Source organism: Macrobrachium rosenbergii, chromosome 24 (assembly GCF_040412425.1).
Source record: "Macrobrachium rosenbergii isolate ZJJX-2024 chromosome 24, ASM4041242v1, whole genome shotgun sequence".
In the NCBI taxonomy this organism is placed as follows: Eukaryota; Metazoa; Arthropoda; class Malacostraca; order Decapoda; family Palaemonidae; genus Macrobrachium; species Macrobrachium rosenbergii.
In genome coordinates this window covers 27,855,321-27,877,313 of record NC_089764.1, presented here as the reverse complement: position 1 = coordinate 27,877,313, position 21,993 = coordinate 27,855,321, and the positions used below count along the sequence as shown (strand labels likewise).

General features: G+C 35.3%; 1 pseudogene; it reads right to left on the bottom strand.

Moving 5' to 3' along the window:
• Nucleotides 1–19,584: 19,584 nt before the first annotated feature.
• Nucleotides 19,585–21,764, bottom strand: LOC136851807 (uncharacterized; annotated as a pseudogene).
• Nucleotides 21,765–21,993: the final 229 nt, after the last annotated feature.

The following is a 21,993-nucleotide window of genomic DNA, read 5'->3' as shown; positions in this document are numbered from 1 at the left end:
GTTCCGCCATTGCGTCATTTTTTATTCCTATTTAGCTCCATTGAATTCCTTCGCCATTTACTTCCACCCCATTATCCGTCCTCACTAAACTTTCGTTCCCCATTTACCAGACCATTTAATGAGGCCCATTTCAACCCAACAGCTTCCGCCTCCCTTTAACTTGACGTTCCTCATTTAGCTTTGGGTCTGCATCTGTCAAACCCTTTATTTTCCGTTTGTGATGTTTTCTTGGCATCGTCTATGTTGTACTCTCGTAATGGTATTTCATGGCCGATAATTTAGCAACCTGTTACGATATTCCCACCATGGAAGGCTGTTTACACTTCTAGTGCTACCGTCCAACACCACCGCCCTCCCCGAACTCAAGAAGCAAACGGGATATGGAATCAAAATTATCTACAAAGAAACTAATTTTTAATGAACATTTCAATCGATCGATTATACTAACTCATCAGTACTGTAAAATGTTCTGTTGTTGTACATAAACGGTAGAAACGCATCTTCCGTTATTTTTGTTTATCTCTCTCTCTCTTTCTCCCTTTTTGTCTTTGTCTATAACAAGAAATTTCGTGATTGCAACATTCCATATTAACTCAAGTGTTTTTTCTTGATCTGTATCTTCTTCGTTGACGCACTTTCGATATTTTAATGACGTCTTCCTATTCTTTTGCTTTCCTTTATTATTTGCATCCTATTAACCTTGCGCGCCTTCTTTTCTCGTCTTCTTCCTCCATTTCGTTCTGTACTTATTAATTCATCCAGCTGCCTTCTATTTTTAATTACGTATTGCTTTTCCTTTTTTCTGGAAACGGACATTTCCTATCCGTTCCCTCTTTACCCTCTCGTACTTTTTAAATCTCCCATTCTCTCTCGACTCTCTTCCCCCACTTCTCTTGGCTCAAGTATTAGCATGCCCATATTTTTCCTCACAGTCGAATAATTATCAAACGCCCAAATGCTTATGCCAATTGTGGCATGATGAAATTCTCTGGAACGTGGTCAAACATCATTTTTGGCATGAGGCCAGCTAGATCTACAACAATAACAAGAACGGCTTCACAGTTCCGACAAGACTGACGTTGGGTGCGTTACCAAATATACTGTTTACTGATGACTTTGATATAATTTGAAAAAAGTTTTCGAAAACTTGTGTCACTTATAAAAATCAAATAAAGTAAAACTAAAGAGTCAAATTAAATTAAATTAAATGACTGAGATATGCGTTTCAAGAAATTATTGAGTCACCAAATGACAACTGAAGCAGGCTGAGCGAATGACAAGTTCCTGAATGCAGTAAGCGTTCTTGTAAACAATGTGCTTCATATGCGATCCCACGCCCGTGTATTTTCTTATTTTTTTTACTACTTAAACACTCGTTGCGTATATTTAGTAACAATAGTGAAACTATGAATGTAAGAATTAAGTAAGTGAGCATGATAAAACTACAAAATAACAAAAATCTTAATGCCTATAGGGGGACCGAAGTTTACCTTCGCCAGATGGTGAGTGTTAAAAGAATAATCACAATTTAAATTTCTTTTCCATTAGAATGACTAAGTAATGGGCCCGAATTTGAACTGTATGAGTTTAAAACTAATATCCTATAAAATAAAAATTAATGTTATTATAACTCTTAAGAAGCTTGTAACAAATCCACCTGAACATCATTCTAGGAAAATACAAAAAAAAGCAGCTCTTGAGAGTCTGGGCTAGTATACTTAATTATACTGGCGTAAGCTCACTAGAGCTGCTCTTGCCAAGGTTAAGTGTTATGTTCAAGGCTGGGAAGGGCACACCATTTTATTGGTCCTACTTATACCAAAAGATTGAGAGCTAGGCTAGTCAGTAAATGTCATCCCTAGATTAGGTGAGGTAAGAAGGGGTTGGGGTTCATCAGTTTACTCCGCCTGAATATTCCCTGACATAACAATCTATATTTTCACATTTTTAGTACTTGTATCAGTAATTCTTAATGCTTTATGGTGGAAGTTGTATATGTTTTCCTTGTGATTAGGCTAGCTATAATTATACATGAAGATATCAAACTATACCCATAATATCCCAATTGTAATATTTTGTCTGGTTTATATAGCCTACTGGTACTTTTATATTTCTTATATATACAATAAATAATATAAACTACTAGTTTTGCAAGCTGGCACAGGCAATGACTTGAACTATTTGTGTTGTGGGTGTGCTTGTGTTTTGTATAGAAAATATGAAGACTGCTATCAGCCTCAGCTGATTTTAAAACTTTCAGGTCTTACATTTTTTCATTAAACGATGGGAATATTCGTGAACATCTGGGTGTGATACTGTACTATTGTACACTTTGAGATATCAGCAGAGTAAGCTTGTAAATTCTCACCTTACATTATTTATGACATGCATTTATGCATAATTAAAAGAAAGTACAAATCTGTTATAAATCATCAGCATCATCATCCTTGCTTACAACACAATGTGATGCAAAGGAGCTCATAAATAATGCAGATAAAAGAAAATATTTGGATATATGTGGGAGTATTTATGCAAATGTCCTCACTTGCTTAACCTAACCTAGGGGACGATTTTTAAAATCTTTATCCTCCTCAACATCTATTCAGTTTAACTGTGACCAATACATTGGTGTGACCTCTTCAGTCTTAAACCATATGTAACCTAAACCTAAGTGGTCTAGCCTAACATACAGGCTCAGAAAAGCTGCTTCAGGTATTATTTGGAAAGAGCACTTTGAGACAGTTCTTAATAGACCAGTCCCCCCAGGAAGATTTAAATATTGGTGAAGGTGAGATCAGGCTAGAAGAAGTAATTAAGGCAATAAAATAGTTAAAGAATTATATAGTTAAAGAATTATAAGGCACCAGGAGAGGATGGTTTATTCCTGGAAATGTTTAAAGTGGAGGAAGATAGATTAGTATGTGTTTTGAAGATATTATTCAATGAGATACAGGTGATGGGGATAATACCATCAGGTTGGAAGAATGGTGTGATCATTAAAGTTCCAAAGAAAGATCTGAGTAGGTGTGGTAACTGGAAGGGAATCATTTTGTCACCTGTAGCCTTGAAAATTTTCTGTAGAGCATTGTTGAATAGGTTGGAGCCAGTGGTTGATGGTTTTACTCTGAGGGATGAACATGCTGGTTTTAGGAAGGTGGGGTTGCAGTGATCAGATCTTCATAGTTAGGCATTTAATGCAATAAGCTAATGAAATGAGAACTTTGTTAAGTCTTTGCTTTGTTGATTTTGAAAAGGTCTTTGATAGTATTTCGAGACGGACTGTGGGAAAAATCATGAGGCATTGTGGAATACCGGAAAAGTTTGTGAGGGTTATTTCGAACATACATGAGGGCACATCTTGTAAAGTGATGGTTGACAGGTGTTTGAGTGATCCATTTGAAGTTAAGTCTGATGTGATTCAGGGTGACATTCTATCTCTCTGTTGTTTGTGTTGGTCGTAGATTGCGTTATGAGAAGGGGGTAAAAGAGAAATGGATGCAGGTATGCTGGGGGAGAAAATGGGAAACTTCTTGACTTAGATTATGCTGATGATATAGTTTTGATCTGTAAGGGATCAGAAAAGATGCAGAGAGTGCTGAATTGTCTAGTGAGTGAAGGTCGAAAGGTTGGTTTGTTTATTAACAGTGGAAAATTTCATAATCAGTCAATTAGTAGTGGAAAACTGAAATCATGAATATGAATATTGAAAATGCACAGGATTGTCTAATTGAAGGCATGGTTATAAAGCAAGTGGACAAATTTAAATATTTCAGGTACTTATTTAGATTTTGGTTCTCTGAGCACAGAATTTATACCTTTTATTATTAAAAAAGTCTTATCAGGCAATGGGAATGCTTAAAAATATTTGGAATAATAGCAGCTTTTCTGTGCATACAAAAATCAAAATTTATAAGGTAATGGTTGGTTTTTTGATTTATGGGCATGAGTCATGGTACATTACAGTGACTTTGGATAATAAATTCTTAGCATTTGAAAATAAGGTGCTCAGAAGAATATTAGGAATTAATTGGAGGGATAAAGATCAAATAACAGTACTTATTCAGATAGAAGTAACGGGTGTGCAACAGGTTGATGAGTATGTTAGGTTCTCAAGGCTGGAAGTGGCTAGCCCATGTGTATGAAGACAGGGAATAGTATAAGATACATGGTTAGGTGTTTTTTTATTTAGGTTGAATAGGTAGAGGTAGGCCAAAGGAGACGTGGTTGAGGACATTGAGGCGGGAAGCAGGAGATGAGTGTTGGGGAAATCTTGAGGAGGGAGAGAAATAACAATCTGGAAGGATGATGATGAGTATGATAATTAGAAGGAGGAGGGAGAGAAAGTAATAGCAGTCTCGAAGGGTAGTGGCTGTGATGATTAGTAGAGTAAGCCAGAGAGAGAGAGAGAGATTGAGAGAGAAGAGAGAGAGAGAGAGAGAGAAATCTTGAGAGAGAGAGAGAGAATAGTAATCTCGAAAGATGATGATTATGATAATTAGAAGGAGGGGAGAGAAAGTGATAGCAGTCTCGAAGGGTAGTGGTTATGTTGATTAGCAAGTAGTAGTGAGAGAGAGAGAGAGAGAGAGAGAGAGAGAGAGAGAGAGAGAGAGAGAGAGAGAGAGGTTGTGGAGCTAATGACAAAATAAGAAGGAGGGATAGAACGATATAAATCGAATAAAAGAACAAGTAAAAAATGCACCGAGGTTTCTTCGGCGCAATCGAGTTTTCTGTCCAGCTCATAATCAAGGCCACCGAAAATAGATCGATCTTTCGGTGGTCTCGGTATAATGCTTTATGATCGGCCCATGAAACTCTCAGCCGGACGTGGTGGCCTGTGCTGTTAAGTTGCCAGAAGCACGGTCATGGCTAACTTCAACCTTCAATAAAATTAAAACTACTGAGGCTAGAGGGCTGCAACTTGGTATGTTTAATGATTGGAGGGTGGATGATCAACATACCAATTTGCAGCCCTCTAGCCTCAGCAGTTTTTAGGATCTGAGGGCGGACAGGAAAAAGTGCTGATGGACAGACAAATAACCATCTCCTTAATCATTCCGAGTTACTTCTCTTTACATGCATTCTCTACATATTCCCACTCGTCCACAATCATGTTCGTACCCAGGAATCGCTACTTGAGATCATCTCCGATTGATGTAATGATGGTTGTGGGGGGGGGGGTGTTGTTTTGATTGGAAGTTTGGAGATGGAAAATCGTCCAGGGAAATGCTCTCACAGGACAGGGTGCAGCAATCGCTTTTTCAAGTTTTATTGCTAGAGAGAGAGAGAGAGAGAGAGAGAGAGAGAGAGAGAGAGAGAGAGAGAGAGTACATTTCTTGTCTGGAGGTTTTATACAATTAATATACTGCTGGTAATGGCTTGGAATGGAAGATTCTTTTCCTGTTCTGTCGAAATAAGTGAGTAACTAACTTTGAACCAAGAAATGTAAATTATAGTGTTTTCTCCTTTTCTGCAAATTTTTTGTTTATTTCTTAGCAACAGGATCTAGAAAAAAGTTAGCCTTTGCCAGAAGGACATACTGAAAAATGTTTTTAACATCTCATTACAGATCTTTTTATTCACAAAGTAGTCTCTCTCTCTCTCTCTCTCTCTCTCTCTCTCTCTCTCTCTCTCTCTCTCTCTCTCTCTCTCTCTCTCTCTCTCTCTCAGTTTTGCCTTTACGTTATTTTTCGTTTATGCCAACTACGTTTTTTTTTTTTTTTTTGGGGGGGGCGGAAAGGCGACATTTAACTCATTCTATCTCCTCTCCCGTTCCCCATTTTAGCGTCAGAGCTATTAAGAATTCATTATATATTCCTTGCGTCATTATTGCTTTACTCTATTTTATTTCTTATTTAGCCATGATAGGTGTACCTGAATCGAAAACTTTCTAGTTATACCAAGAACGTGTTGCACTAATGCTGGCCTGACTCTCCCCATTTATATCGCTGTGTATTTTTGCGAAGTATTTGGTAACAAGCTTTGGCCTTATTTTAATTATAAATATATTTATTTTCATCAAGTTCATGTATCACAATGGTTCCTACTAAAGTTTAGTAGTTTTGGATATACCACCTCTAACTGTAGAGCCTAAGGAACACCCTGATTTTTTTTTTTTTATGTTACCGTTACTCATTCCCAAGCGGATTACTTCCTCCATTGATAAAAAGAACAGTGATTTTGATTGTGATGACCGTGAAACAATAACATTAACATTAACTTTGATTAACTTTAGTACATTTTTTTAATTACTGTTGTTTTAGCGTTACTGTCATTATATATGAATATATTGTATTGCCTTTGTCTGATGACTATCACTTGAAATAACATTCATCTTGATTCTCTGGTGTACAGAAAATGAAGACGAAAAATAAATTCGTCTGATAATAGTTTACATAATAAAAAACGACAGGTAATTACTTGAAAAGTATTTCTTCCGTGAATGAACACCCTGATGACTGTTTTCTTTTGTTTTTCCTTATTCGAACTTTTTATTGCGAATTGCTGAAGAGTTGAATGTAATTGAATCACCGATGTTGTTGACAGAATTGTCATTAATCTCATATCTTTTTGTACATAAGAAGAAGCCTTCACGCACTCATTTGCATAGCATTAGCCTCCAGTTATCAGTTTTAAATAAAAAAGTTTCCAAAGCGAGGATCTTTTTCCCGGAATGCTAATAAAAAAAAAAGACGAGTGTTTTTGGTAGAATGCCTGTTCTGAAAACCGTCAAAAAAATCGGGTGGTATAAATTCGGTTTCTGGGTGGCCATATATATAGTCATCAAATCGGACTTGGCACTGATGACAGAAACAGTTCTTTGCGACTAGATAGACAATCTGCCTTGGATGTGGAATGGAATGCCGATGTTGGAAGTCACTGATTATTCCACACTGAATGACGAATTCGGGCTTTTTCCCTGAAGTTGGTCATTCAGCTCATACTAATGGCATCGTTAACTCGTCTTGTCTGCTGTAAGAGCCACGTCCTGACAAAAAGGCTGTTCTCATGGACCTAACCCCAAGTAGGAAAACCGCTGAAGAATCGAGAGTTTTCTTCTCGACTTTATCTATCTGGTTCGAAGTAGCAGCGACAGAAGGCAGCGTAAAGGACTTTTGAAAGTTAAAAGAGAAATTGGAATGGATTTGAGTCCTCAGAGAATAAATAAGTGGTAGTAACAGTGAGTGCGGTGACTGGGATGATTGTCTTCATGCACGGCGGGAATAAATGATGACAGTTATTCCCACTGACTTAGTAATTCAACAATATACTAAGTAAAGCAAGGACATCATTCACTAAAATGATTTATTCCGTACATATTTCTTATTTGCGTTTCGTAGTACATTTCATAAATAAGTAACGTAGGATATGAAGGCCTAACGTTAGGACTAGGTGTGCCGTTTTCCTTCTTCCTCACTATTCACGCCTCTCGTTATCGTTCCCTTTCGACGTGCGTTGCAATATTGGGATATGGTTTAATCAGCCCCTTTAAAGTAGATGTTTTCTTGATTACTATAAAAAAAACGGCGAAGTATTGTACAGCTTTATTCCATTTTTATTTTACCATCGACATAGAAACATTAAAAAAAAATCATTTTACCATCGACACAGAAACATTTAAGAAAAAGAAAAACATTCGTGTTTGGGTATTTCCAGGGAAGTATCTTACTTCGCTCACGTCGAATAAACTGCTTGCTAATGAAAGCCAAGCGTAGAGTGCGGTAGTTGATGAATAAAACTGTGAAATAGTCAGCTACTTCATTTAAGCCAAAGTGAGGAAAGGTGAACTCAGTCATTTTTCCTTTGCTAACAGTTTAGCAAAGATATAATTCCTCTCTGCCTTTTCCCAGGAGTCACGGAATGTTTATAAAGCTGAAGAGCTGCGTCTTTGCTAATGGATGATTTGTTCTCCCCTGCAATCATGGTTGCTTACTTGCTCCGTTGACGTCATTTGAAAGGTGGTCAGTTGTATTTTCCAAAATCTGCTGAAGGTCATTCTCTCGAATGCTGTAGAGGTTTCCACAACCTGTCTAATGATAATAACCCAAAAATCTGAAGGTCATTCTCTCGGATGCTGTAGCGGTTTCCACAGCCTGTCTAATAATAATAACTCCCTCCCTTAGCCCACTTCGGGCCAGCCCTAGGAGAGCTGTTAATCAGCTCAGTGGTCTGGTTAAACTAAGGTATACTTACTTAGCCCACTTTTCACAAAGGGACCGACTGTCTGATGACCTTTGGTCAAACGGTGACTCATTTCCATCGGACCCTCAGAAGTTGGTCAACAAAAAACATATTAAAAGTATAAAAGACTTTATAAAAAAGATAAGAAACATATTGAAATGATAGAAATAAGGAAACAAAATTATATAAAACCGAGAACATTTTTACATAAGATTGTAAGAAAATATTGACAATAAGTAAAATGGAAATTATGCTAATTCATTTCCATGCCATATATTGTTAATGTGTTCTTACCATATTTTGCATTTAAGGTTTTTTACCAATTTGAAACGAGTTTGTTGCCTTTTCTATTTTATTAAAATTTGCTCATTACCTTTATACCAATATCTTTTATTATTTAAGATCTTTTGTAATATCTTGCAAGAGTTATTGTGATTCAGCTTGCGGGGAATGCTTCTTGATAAAGAGTATATAATGGAAATTTTTTTTTTGTTTAACGAAATCTATTCTAGAAAAAGAATTGTCTTCGAAGATGATTAAGATGCTAAACAGGAAGGACATCAGGTTCAAAGATTCTCAAATCCTTTAAAAACAAGGTTACTATAATATCTGATGTTACTTCGAAGAGCAATTTCATTATTAAGAAGTACACGACTGCACTTTTATTTTCCATGAGATAAAAAAAACAAAAACAAATCCTTTGGCCTAACAGGTTTGGTTACAGAGTAACCCAGTCAGTCACAGATAAAGTTTTCGTTTTAATTTGAACTATGGTCCTTCATAGTTATTTATTTTTCACCCCTTCTCACCCCAATAGGAAGGGGGTTGGGAAGGGGGTGACATGTAAAAATTACTGAAAACGACAGACATTAGTATCTAATCCATGGTTTATGAGGTTGCTAAGATGAATAGTGACACTCCCAATGCCCTTCAAGTCCAAGTTCAGCTCTGATGGGAAGGGGATGCCATGTAAAAATAACCAAAAACAACAGGTATTAGGGTCTAATTCTTAGTTTTTGAGATCGCTGAGATGGATAGTGATACTTCTGATGCCCTTTTCTATCGGGGCTGAAGTTGGACTTAAGGGCACCAGAAGTATCACTATTAATCTCAGCGACCTGAAAAACTATGAATTAGACACTAATATCTGTTGTTTTTGGTTATTTTTACATCATCCCCCTTCCCACGCCCGCTTCCTATCAGAGCTGAACTTGGACTTGAAGGGCATCGGGATTGTCATTATTCATCTTAGCAACCTCGAAAACTATGGATTAGACAATAATATCTGCCGTTTTCGGTAATTTTTACATGTCACTCCCTTCCCAACCCTTCTTGCCCCCTTCCTATTGGGGCTGAACTTGGACTTAAGGGGCTTCAGGAATGTCACTATTCATCTCAGTGACCTCGAAAACTATGGATTAGGCACTAATATCTGTCGTTTTTGTTTATTTTTACATATCACCCCCTTCCCACCCCCGTTCCTATTGGTGCTGAACTTGGACTTCAAGGACACCAGGAGTGTTACTATTAATCTCAGTGACCTTGAAACTATGGATTAGACACCGATATGTTGTTTTTGTTTATTTTTACATGTTACTCCCTCTCACCCCATTCCTATCAGGGCTGAACTTGGACTTAAAGGGCATTGGGAGTGTCACTATTGACTAGATATTAATATCTGTCATTTTCGGTTATTTTTACATGTTACCCCCTTCCCATCCCTACTCACCCCCTTCCAATTGGGGCTAAACTTGGACTTGAAGGGCATTGTGAGTGTCACTACCTCAAAACTATGGATTAGACACTAATATCTGTCGTTTTGGGATATTTATACATTTCACCCTTTCCCACAATGCCCCGCCCCCCGCCTATGGTGCCAGTGATGTCTTACCCCCACAGTATTCTTTGCCAGATGGTAAGTCATATGTAGACTAAGTTTGGTTGAAATTGCTCAGTGCATTTCAAAGGGTATGTGGCACATACATACATCCACTTTTATATATTTGAGTCAATTTTCGGAGGATTGCCTTTCTCTGCTTCCGTAGTAGGTGGCAGGTAAAGCATCACGGAGATCTTCTGTTGTACTTTCAGACCTGAAAGGGTTTATACTTATGCCTTCTCGAGATGCTTCTCTAACTCACCAGAAGTATGGAACTGGATTAACCTTAGTGATAAATACTCATAGAATTGTATATATATGTATATGCACATATATATATATATATATATATATATATATATATATATATATATATATATATATATATATATATATATGTATATTAAATATGATTTTTTTGGTGTGTTAAATCTCTTGTGTGTTATATATATATATATATATATATATATATATATATATATATATATATATATATATATATATATATGCGACCTTTTGTTTAAGAGATTTATATATATATATATATGTATATATATATATATATATATATATATATATATATATATATATATATATATATACTGTATATTAGATATGATTTTCTTGGTGTGTGTGTTAAATTCTTAACATGGACACATTATATATATATATATATATATATATATATATATATATATATATATATATATATATATATATATATATATATATATATATATATATATATATATATATATATATATATATATATGATTTTTTTTTGTGTGTGTGTGTCTCTCTGTGTATATATATATATATATATATATATATATATATATATATATATATATATATATATATATATATATATATATATATATGAAGATATGATTTTTTTTGTGTGTGTGTGTGTGTGTGCATCTGTGTGTGTTTTATATATATATATATATATATATATATATATATATATATATATATATGATTTTTTTGTGTGTGTGTGTGTGTGTGTGTGTGGTGTGTGTGCGTTTCTGTGTGTACGAGCGAGAGGGCGACCGACCAAGCGCGAGAGACAGACTGACGCTCCTGTAGGTGTAATAAAACACACTTTTTTTTTTTAAATATTTTTTATTCATTTTTTTGTCACCGATGGGTAACTAGATTTCCAGTTGAAATTACATTTTTGGACCCACAAACTGGAACATTTTATGTAAATTCGAGAGATATAAAATAAAAGAAGTCGTTAGTATACGTGTTTTAGAAATATATATCAATAATGCCTTAAGTACAATTACTACTTTTAAAATTTTGGCGATAGCTGACCTTTTAGTGAATGTTTAAAGTTTAATGAGGTGATGGTTGGGGTATAAGCGCCATATTCTAAGAAACAAATACCCTCTACTATCAAATGGTCAATTCCAGGAATATTCCTTTCATTTTGTAAGTAATATGAATTACCTCTCAACAGAAATGGTTCAGTGCTTGTAAAAGTAAAGATTTACTGAGAAATAATTAAATATTTAGCCATATATAACATAATTATGGTGGTTCATTAAGCAAAGGCATGAATGATCTGAAGACCTCTGACGTCATCAAGTCCTGTCGGTGGAGACCTGAGGATCTTTCCCGGATTCAGAGTCTACATTTGTTTCCGTTTTACGCTTCTTCGCATATATATATATATATATATATATATATATATATATATATATATATATATATATATATATATATATATATATATATATATATAGCATAAACAGAAAACAAATGTAGGTAAACAGCGTCACTGAGCGCGTTCGGACCTTCAAATGCTGGAGTCTTTCGTGGAGACTCTTGAATCCCGGGAAAGATCCTCGGAGTCTCCACCGACAGGACTTGATGACGTCAGAGGTCTTCAGATCATTCATGCCTTTGCTTAATGAACCACCATAATTATGTTATATATAGCTAAATATTTAATTATTTCTCAGTAAATCTTTACTTTACAAGCACTGAACCATTTCTGTTGAGAGGTAACTCATATTAGTTACCAAATGAAAGGAATATTCTTTGAATTGACCATTTGATAGTAGAGGAGATTTTCTCTTAGAGTATGGCGTTTATACCTGACCAGCATCTGATTAAACTTTAAACATTCACTAAACGTCAGCTATCGCCATAATTTTAAAAGTAGTAATTGTATTTAAGGCATTATTAATATATATTTCTAAAACATGTATGCTAACGACTTCTTTTATTTTATATCTCTGGAATTTACATAAAATGTTCCAGTTTAGGGTCCAAAATGTAATTTGAACTGGAAATCTAGTTACCCCATCGGTGACAAAAAATAATGAATAAAAAATATTTAAAAAAAGTGTGTTTTATTACACCTACAGGAGCGTCAGTCTGTCTCTCTCGCTTGGGCGGTCGCCTTCAGTCTCGTACACACAGAAACGCACACACACACACACACACACACACACACACACACACAAAAATCATATATATATATATATATATATATATATATATATATATATATATATATATATATATATATATATAATATACAGAGACACACACACACACACACCAAAAAATCATATCTTCAATAAATATATATATATATATATATATATATATATATATATATATATATATATATATATATATATATATATATATATATATATATATATATATATATATATATATATATATATATATATATATATATATATATATATATATATATATATATATATATATCAAGTGTGTCAATGTTAAGAGATTTATACACACACATATATATATATGCAACTTTATGAGTATTTATTCCTTAAGTCAACCCAGTTCGACGCTTTTGGTAAGTTAGAGAATCATCTTGAGAAGGTCGAACTAATAAACCCTTTTGGGTCCAGAAATATGATATAGAAGATCAAAGTGACGCTTTTACCTGCCATCTGCTACGGAAGCAGAGGAAGGAAATCCCCAGAAAATGGATTCATTGAAATTTTCCTCAAGAGCTTTGTAACTCAAAACAAATGTATTTTCTTTTCACATACGTGTGAAGGATCGTCATTCTAAAAAAACTCTCTTCGTGATTGACTGGGTCACTCCATAGTGGAACCAGTTAGGTTACTGCAAGTGCTTATTGTTTGTGAAAAATATAGCTCTTGATTTTCAATTACTGTCATTCTCTGAGCTGAATTTTGTTCGAATCATATACTTCCACACTCGTGCATTAATTTTTCGTTCTTCCCAACTCCACTTCACAATTTAGAGTAACTAAAAGAGGAGCTCTTTAGAATAGTTGTTTTATTTTAATGGGCTCTCATATCAATCAAGAAAAAACTCTCTGAAAAAGAAAAGACGCTGAAAGTTTAGGTGGAGATGGATGAACCTTGTTCCGGGAATCTCGTTTATAAAAGTGAAGTTTTCCTTCTTCAGACTTCTGTATTATTATATGCTTAATAGGGACGGTCTTATGCAAAGAGCATTCAGCATCGTTACTGTATTCTGTGGGGTTATCTTGTGTACAGTTCGATATTCTATTTCTAAGTTGTCATTGTTGATGGAAATTAAATATTACGATGTTCAGATGTTATATTTTTTTTTTTTTTTTTTTTTTTTTATTTCATCTCAAAATGAAAATCATAAAAATTTCTTGAAAATCGTCATTTCCTTTGTTAACTGTACAAAATTCTTTCGCTTTGTTGTTGATTATTTCTTGTCCATTTCATTAATTTACTGTAGCGATAAGTTTCGAAGATATTAATAGTATCTGTGATGAGAATAAAGCGATAATTTTTCCCCGATAGTCATTCGTAAATGCGTTGAGACTGTTATTTACGACTGAAATCTCTCAAGACTATAGAAACCGCCTAGCAACCATTTTTTATCCTAAGGTAGTTCCAATATTGTTTCTTTGTAATATATTTCGAAGAAATATATAATATTCTACCACTAGCGACCGTAAAGCTTTAGAATTTACCATCAGCTCACGTTTTCCCTTGCTTCACACATTCGTTTTTAGGCACGTAGCTTATTGTGTCCTTTTGGGTTAATAGAGGGTCCTTTTACGCACATTTTTCTTTTTTTGTTCATCCCTGTGTTGCCGGCGTTGAAGACATTCTATTTCGATGGATGCTGCGCTCAAGTAAGTGAGATATTTTGACGACGGTGAATTATCCTGTAAACAGAGTCTGTGAGTTTATGATTTTCACATTCCACAATATATCAGGCCCGAATTGACGGGTCATTCTAATTCTTTGCTAAAAATGGTTTCGCTTTTGTCCCTTTGAAACAATTAAAAGCAGCGCAAAGAAGGATATATTTTCGGCGTTTGTATCTTTCAGTGAATGGAAAATTGTGACGAAGAATATTGAGTTAAATGATTAAAAACGGTTCTGCCAATTCGTATGATGATTAAATTTGAGCTCACGTTTGTTTTATTTTACCGTTTCCATGCAGTTAACATTATGCGCTTGACAGCAGGAGTTATAAATCTCCGACAGCTTCAATGTTGTTCTCATAATCATTATGGTATTTGTAATACTGACAATCAGTAGGGTAATGCATATTTAGAAAAATAGTATTGGTTGTCGCTGTGGAAGTAACGATGATAATGATGCTGGTAATGGCGAAAAGTGCGTGGATGATCTTGAAGAATCTAATTTTGTCTTAACTGTTGTAGATGGATATCAGACCTTCTCATTATTTTCCTGCGGCTGTCGAGTATCACCTGGATGACGCAACATATTGCAAGGCTGTCTCTAACTGTTTTGCGATAGTCGTATGCCTGTCTGCCACTGTCGTAAATTGTGTCATGTTGCCGGAAAATAGCTTTTTCTCCATAACATCCTTCGATAAATGCATTGCTCGCAGTTTGTCTTGCGATAGGCTCGGGACAACTTCAGACGTACGCTAAGACAACCTACGTCATATTCTCGATGTTGCCCCGAGACTAAAGGAGAATCCTATGACAGGGCTACGACAATCGTACCACAAGAGTGGTGCATCGTTCGTATCCGAGTGTGGCCACATATCCTGGTGAAACCGCTACTTGCTAATTATATCTGAGTGCGGCCATATTTCCTGGTGAAACCGCTACTTGCTAATTATATCTGAGTGCGGCCATATTTCCTGGTGAAACCGCTACTTGCTAATTATATCTGAGTGTGGCCATATTTCGTGGTGAAGCCGCTACTTGCCCGCTGGGGCTATAGACGACAGGGATCGGGTGTCGGGTGATTCCTTTTAGACTGGGCTTTGACCTGCTTTTTGGTGGAAGTGATTTTTCCCCGAGACAGGCTTTATCCCTTGACGCCCACATCAGATTTATCGCACACTTGCAGTGTATATTGTATACGACAGTTTTCGTCTTTCCGAGAAGCATTACCCCGTAGGGGGTTAGCGCCATCGGTGCACCTCATGCGGTGCAATGTAGGCACTACTTAAAGGTCTTTGCAGCGTCCCTTCGGCCCCTAGCTGCAACCCCTTTCATTCCTTTTACTCTACCTCCGTTCGCATTCTCGTTCTTCCATCTTACTGTCCACCCTCTCGTAACAGTTGATTCGTAGTGCAACTGCAAGGTTTTCCTCCTGCTACACCTTTCAAACTTTTACTGTCAGTTTCCGTTTCAGCGTTGAATGGCCTCAGTTGCCCCAGTGCTTGGCATGTAGGCCTTAAATCTATAAATCAATGAATCCAAGAAGCATTAGTGTCCCCCGGAACCGTTGGTATTTGAATGGCTAAAAGCAAAAGTATTGTCCCTCTCCTAAATCTTCACGAATATCTATATCAACCAGGAACAGGATTTTTATTTATCGATTTATGTCGATCATTAACGATGATTATAGCTTTTAATTTTTATATGAACAAGTTCAAGTTATTTATACATATATATATATATATATATATATATATATATATATATATATATATATATATATATATATATGTATATATATATATATATATATATATATATATACAGTATATACATATATACTGTGGTTTTGAGCAGTGGCTCCTGTTGTGATTTATTATATTTATATTTATATATATATGCATACATATATATAATGTGTGTGTGTACACAAACTTAAATTTTAACTGCTGACTAGTTCATTGTCTTCATTCTTATTTGTCGCCGTGAGTCTGTTCATGAATACTCATTTCAGTGTTTACTTTTTAGTCGTTTACTACTTGCATTGGTATCCCTGTGCCGACTTTATTAGCGAACAGGTTCATTGAATGCATTAGCCAATTCAACAGCCGCGGAAGGGTCAATGGACGCCTTTGGGAGTCTCCCAGCAAATAAGGCAGGAAATTGTCTCCGTGTGAATGGCAATCGACACGGCTTGAGTTCTAAATTATCTTAATTGATTACTATTTGTCTATTTGATTTTATGATTAAATATGAACTTTATGTTATTTTCTGTCCTGTGAACTATTATGCGAGTTATGCGTCTAATTACATCTGCCACCGAGGTTACTTCTTCACCCGTTTGAATATGCACCTATTCAGCACAGAAAGGGTTGACAGGTTTTGATGAAATTTGGCAGATAAAAATCATCAGGTGACGGTACCGAAAGGGATAAATTTGGCGAGAAACGGGCGTGGAATTCCAAAATTCCGGCTTTTCCAGAGTTTTTGGGTACGTTCACTGTCAGGCAACCAATTGTCTTAAAATGAAATATGAAAAGAAAACTCTTTTGGCCCAAAGTCCTCGACAATCGAATTCAGACACCAGGAAGTGTAGGAGTTTATGTCGGTTTCTACAGAAATTCTTGTAGAAATCATATGAAGTTCTAAGGGGTAAGTGAACCAACCCCCACCATGGTGACGAAATAGACAGTGTTTTACTGAATGATAAAAAGAAAGAACCTTGAAATCTAGACCTTGTGGTTCAAATTTCTGGAGGCAGAACTTCTCCAAAAAGTTGGACAACACTAGTTAGAACTGTTAGACATTCCCACAAACTTGTGCAATTCCGATATCTTTCTTCCAGAGTCGAAATAAAGCTTTCCCCCTATCAGGGTACCATATTTTTAGTCGTTTTTCGTTTTAAATCATGAAACATGGTTATAGTTAAATGGTCACTCATACCAGAGCTAAGCTTTTGTAAAGGATGTTCAGGTAATGAAATCTTATTAATGGTAGACCAGTACGATGTATTTTAGGCTTGAGGCCTGACGGTAGGCCTTGGGGATATTTTTTCATGCCTATAATAATTCGATAATTAGACGTCCTGTGCTAAAATTTCTTAATTTTTATTTAACCTTCATTTATCGATATGCATTATTTGCATTTGAAGTAAATCAAAACAAAGCAGTAAATTGAACTTATCATACCAATCTTGTAGGGGACAAAACTTCTACCCTTGGTATGTCAATACCCGGGTCATATTGCAGCATTCACAGATTCCCCGAATATGAAACAAGGAATCTTCACCCTCTTCTCCTCATTCCCACCTGCATTCTCCTCCTTCGTTTCCCTCTTCACATCCCAACCCCTCATTTTTTAAAAAACATAAAATGATATACAGTCTACTGGAATTCTTTGACCTTACTTTGTTTTGATTTCTCAAACAAAATCCCACTCCAAATTCCAAGAGTATATTAATTTTCAAGTTGATGTGTATTTATTTCTAAACGGGAGGAAGGTTTAGCCTTACATAATTATAAAATCTTCATTAAAGAATTCCCTGCGCCAGGCCTCTTTACATGGGTCTGTAATTCAAACAATACACACACACACACACACTATATATATATATATATATATATATATATATATATATATATATATATATATATATATCTATATATATATATATATATATATACTTTTCAAGTAATGTGCTGCAAAAGAAAAATAGCATTGTAAATATATATATATATATATATATATATATATATATATATATATATATATATATATATATATGTATTCCCTCTACATAGATTGCATGGAACGCCATTAATTGAATTCTTTCATACTGCGGACAGACAGCCCTAAAAGCCACTGAAAATCGATTACTAAATATGATAAAACCTGACACTTCCACAAATCAAAGGGAAAACCTAGAACATTGAAAATTCTTATGGACTAGTTACTGAATATGTAGTTTTCTTACCTGAATATCGCAGGTGCCTTAAGTATGTATTACGTCTTTGCGAATTTTTTCAGCTTTGTCGAGATAAGTTGACGAATGCGACAGCGGTAGGACTGTTCGATGGTAAGGAAGTAAGATTTAAGTAATAGTGTTTGTTTTAAATAACTCCTAAAATAACTGATGGATTTCCATGATATCAAAGCAGGAGCGCTTCATACAATGGCTTAATTTTGGGAAATACTGTGCATTGCCAATTACGTTTTATTAACTTTTTACTTAAGAAAATGAGGCTAAAGCCAGTCTTAGCCACCCACACATTCGCAAAAGTGATGACGTCCTCAGTGACGTTGGTATAACGTTTCTTTCCTGTACCTCCCATCCCCGAATTGTTAAACGCCTGTTTAACTCCATAGATAATTGTCATATGACCTACCCCAAGCAATACGAAATTCTTTGTCAGTAAAAGTTCAGCATACCTGGTAATGTGATTCGTGACTTTAGACTTTACCTAAACACAAGACCAACCTTTTATATCTTACCCACTCACTTACATTGAAGATCAAGAATGAGACTTATGACAGGAGACGAAAGAAGCCATGCTAACCCTACACTTCGCACTTCAAGCGAGTGTTGGTAAAGCAATAGAAATATAGTTTTCTTTAGGTTAAGCCGTAGGACTCATTCTTCCATACAACACAGGTTACTCGATACATCAATTGCCAGGAAGAAAATGACAGAGAGCATTGTTTGATATAATTTATCATATCAATTTCACCAGAGAGAGTAGCTTGAATTCCTTAGAAGGTAGACTTCTAAGAGATGTTTCATATAAGGGCATTGACATCGGCCATTTGATAAATTTTGAGATCATATATATATATATATATATATATATATATATATATATATATATATATATATATATTATATATATATATATATATATATATATATATATATATATATATGTTATGTTATAATATACAAATATTTGAGATAATTTCATACATACAAAAGATTTATTATATTTCAACCTATAGTTTTATATATTTATTTACGTTATAAGTACAATAAAATAACTTAATACTTTTTTGTTACTTAATAAGGTATGTCAATGACAAATATCGGACTTATGTGACTATTTGTCACTGGAGTCTTATTCACAGACTTCAATTAATGAACCAATCAACCTTACTTTGAGAAATCCAATTGACATTGTCTACATGCCAAGCTGATATACTCGTATCAAAGTATTCATTAGCTTTGCTTTTCCAAAATAATGTTATCACCAATTGCTGGAAAGCATAGATATAATGAGGGATGTTATTTTAAAAAAAACAAGAAATGGACACTTATCATTTTACTCATCATCACTCTCAAGGAAAAGTAAATTTATAAAAACTCTATATATATCGTTATATATCAATGTTCATGATTGATGATGACCGGATCTATACTGTCTTGAATATTATCTTGAAAGCCAGTAATCATCTTCAAAATATCTTGATCTCCTGACAGCGCCAGCCCACGTCTCCCCTGTTACAGCAAGCCTGGCCTCTTCAAGCCTGGCAAAGAGATCAGCACGGGTAAACCAATTGCTGCAACGAGGAGCGCACCTGTCGTTTTCATACAGCCCCACACCTGCTCGATGGCGTTGAGCTCAGGATGGGCAGGGGGCAAGCGAACCACTTCATGGCCCCATTCACGGATTATATTATCCACAATGTAAACTGGTTTCGGCCGGTTGCCCCTGCATATCTTTAGAAGCTCAGGGCGTGTTGCGTGAGCTGGATACTGTATTTTCGAGACCTGAGCCAGTTAACCAAATCCTCCTTTTTTTGTAGCTGTTGTTGGGCATCGGCTATCTCCTGTCAATTGGCTATGGTATGGGGCGTTGTCTAGCACCAGCACCGAAGGATCCTCAAGCGACGGCAGGAGCTGTGATGTTAGCCACCGAATAAATATCTCTGAATTCATTTCTCCATGGTAGTCGCCGGTTTTATTTTTCGCAGGGAAGCATAAAAATGAATTTTCTACAAAACCTTTAGCTGTACCACCTGCTACCACCACAAACCTCTCTCCTTCTCCTGGTGGCACCTGCCGGCTGTAGGTGGCACTGGTGACAGATTGAGAGGTGTCCACCCACTCCTTGCTATGTTGCATTCTCGTCGTAAACCACGTCTCATCGACATACACTACTTCTCTTCCTTCATCACGATGTTGCTGGAGGGATCGTAGAGCATCAACTCGGCGGCAAACGACGTCCAAAGTTTCTTTCCTTAGGTACATTTTCCGCTGGGATGTTTTGTACTGGAAACCCATGTTATGGAGGATTCGCCATACTGCCTTCTCAGATGTTTCTTCAGGAATGATATTTAGCATTTTAAGTTCTTCCGCTAAAGTGGCAATAGTGAAAAATCGCTTAGCAGCAAACATGCTGTGCACATGTCTCCTAATGGAACCAACGGTGAAGTTGTCAAAGACCAGAGGCGACGTATTTGATGATGCAGGTGGTGTTTCAGGTGGATGAGGATTCTTTCCACGGCTCACCAACACTCGGACAGCGTTCGGAGTCATCCCCATAGCATCAGCAACTCTTTCACATGGCCTGTAGGAAAAAAAAAATAAATACATTTAAATAAACAAATATATATATATATATATATATATATATATATATATATATATATATATATATATATATATATATATATATATATATATATATATATATATATATATATATATATATATATATATATATATATATATATATATATATATATATATATATATATATATACACAATCATGAAGCTACAAATCGCTTAATATCCAATTCATTATACCTCAGTATATATATATTTATATATGAATATAGCGTATTTATATATATATATATTTGTATATAAAATCAATATATATATATATATATATATATATATATATATATATATATATATAATATTAGCAGTATATTGCAATATATCATGTACTTATTAAAGTCATACTTTTCTTACCGATTTATACTAATTTTCAGGCGGTTTCTTTCTTTCTCTCTGTTGTAGATGGTGAAGAGTTTCAGCGCAATTGTAGTTTTGCAATGGCGAGGACAAAGCGACATATTTGCCATGACTAAAGTCGAATCTATATGAAATAGTTCAGAGCTACTACTACAACTGCCGATGATTACCTTGGATGTACTAAAAGGGCTCTGAGGTAGGAGTCGAAGTCGGTGAAATTATTTCTGAATCCTGCTCCAGTCTTGCCCCAATAACATCATTCCAAATATAAAACTCTCTCAAGGAAAAAAATTGTTTTCTATTTCTACTAATGTTTTTATTTTATTTTATTTTATTTTTTTTTTTTTTAGTCGCAAATCTAAAATTTGTAGGAGTCCGAGTAGAATATCTCTCAGTGCGATTCCACACCCCTGTTTTAAACCTCTTCTATTATGTTCGATAATTTGTGTTAACCATCTAATCATTATCTACCACCATAAAACATTTTATTGCTCTTCCGGCTCATTTTATATGTGCAGTACACAGTCTTTCCTAACAGGGATTTACTCGGTAGCCTAATAACAATGGGAATGAAGGAAAGAAGGCAGAGAAGGAAGGGAGTACTAGGATAGCCATAGGTTTAAACACCGAAGGAGGGTTGGGGAACCTCTGCGTCACAGTTACGTGATTCAAGTACCACTTCTTCGAAACGCTCTGAAGGAGGGGAAGAAGTTCCTCTTTTTTCTAAGAGTAAACGGCTTAATTAAGCACATCTGTCAATTCATTGTACCACCAAAAATTAGGCCACTGTTTGAAACATTCATTGCTGT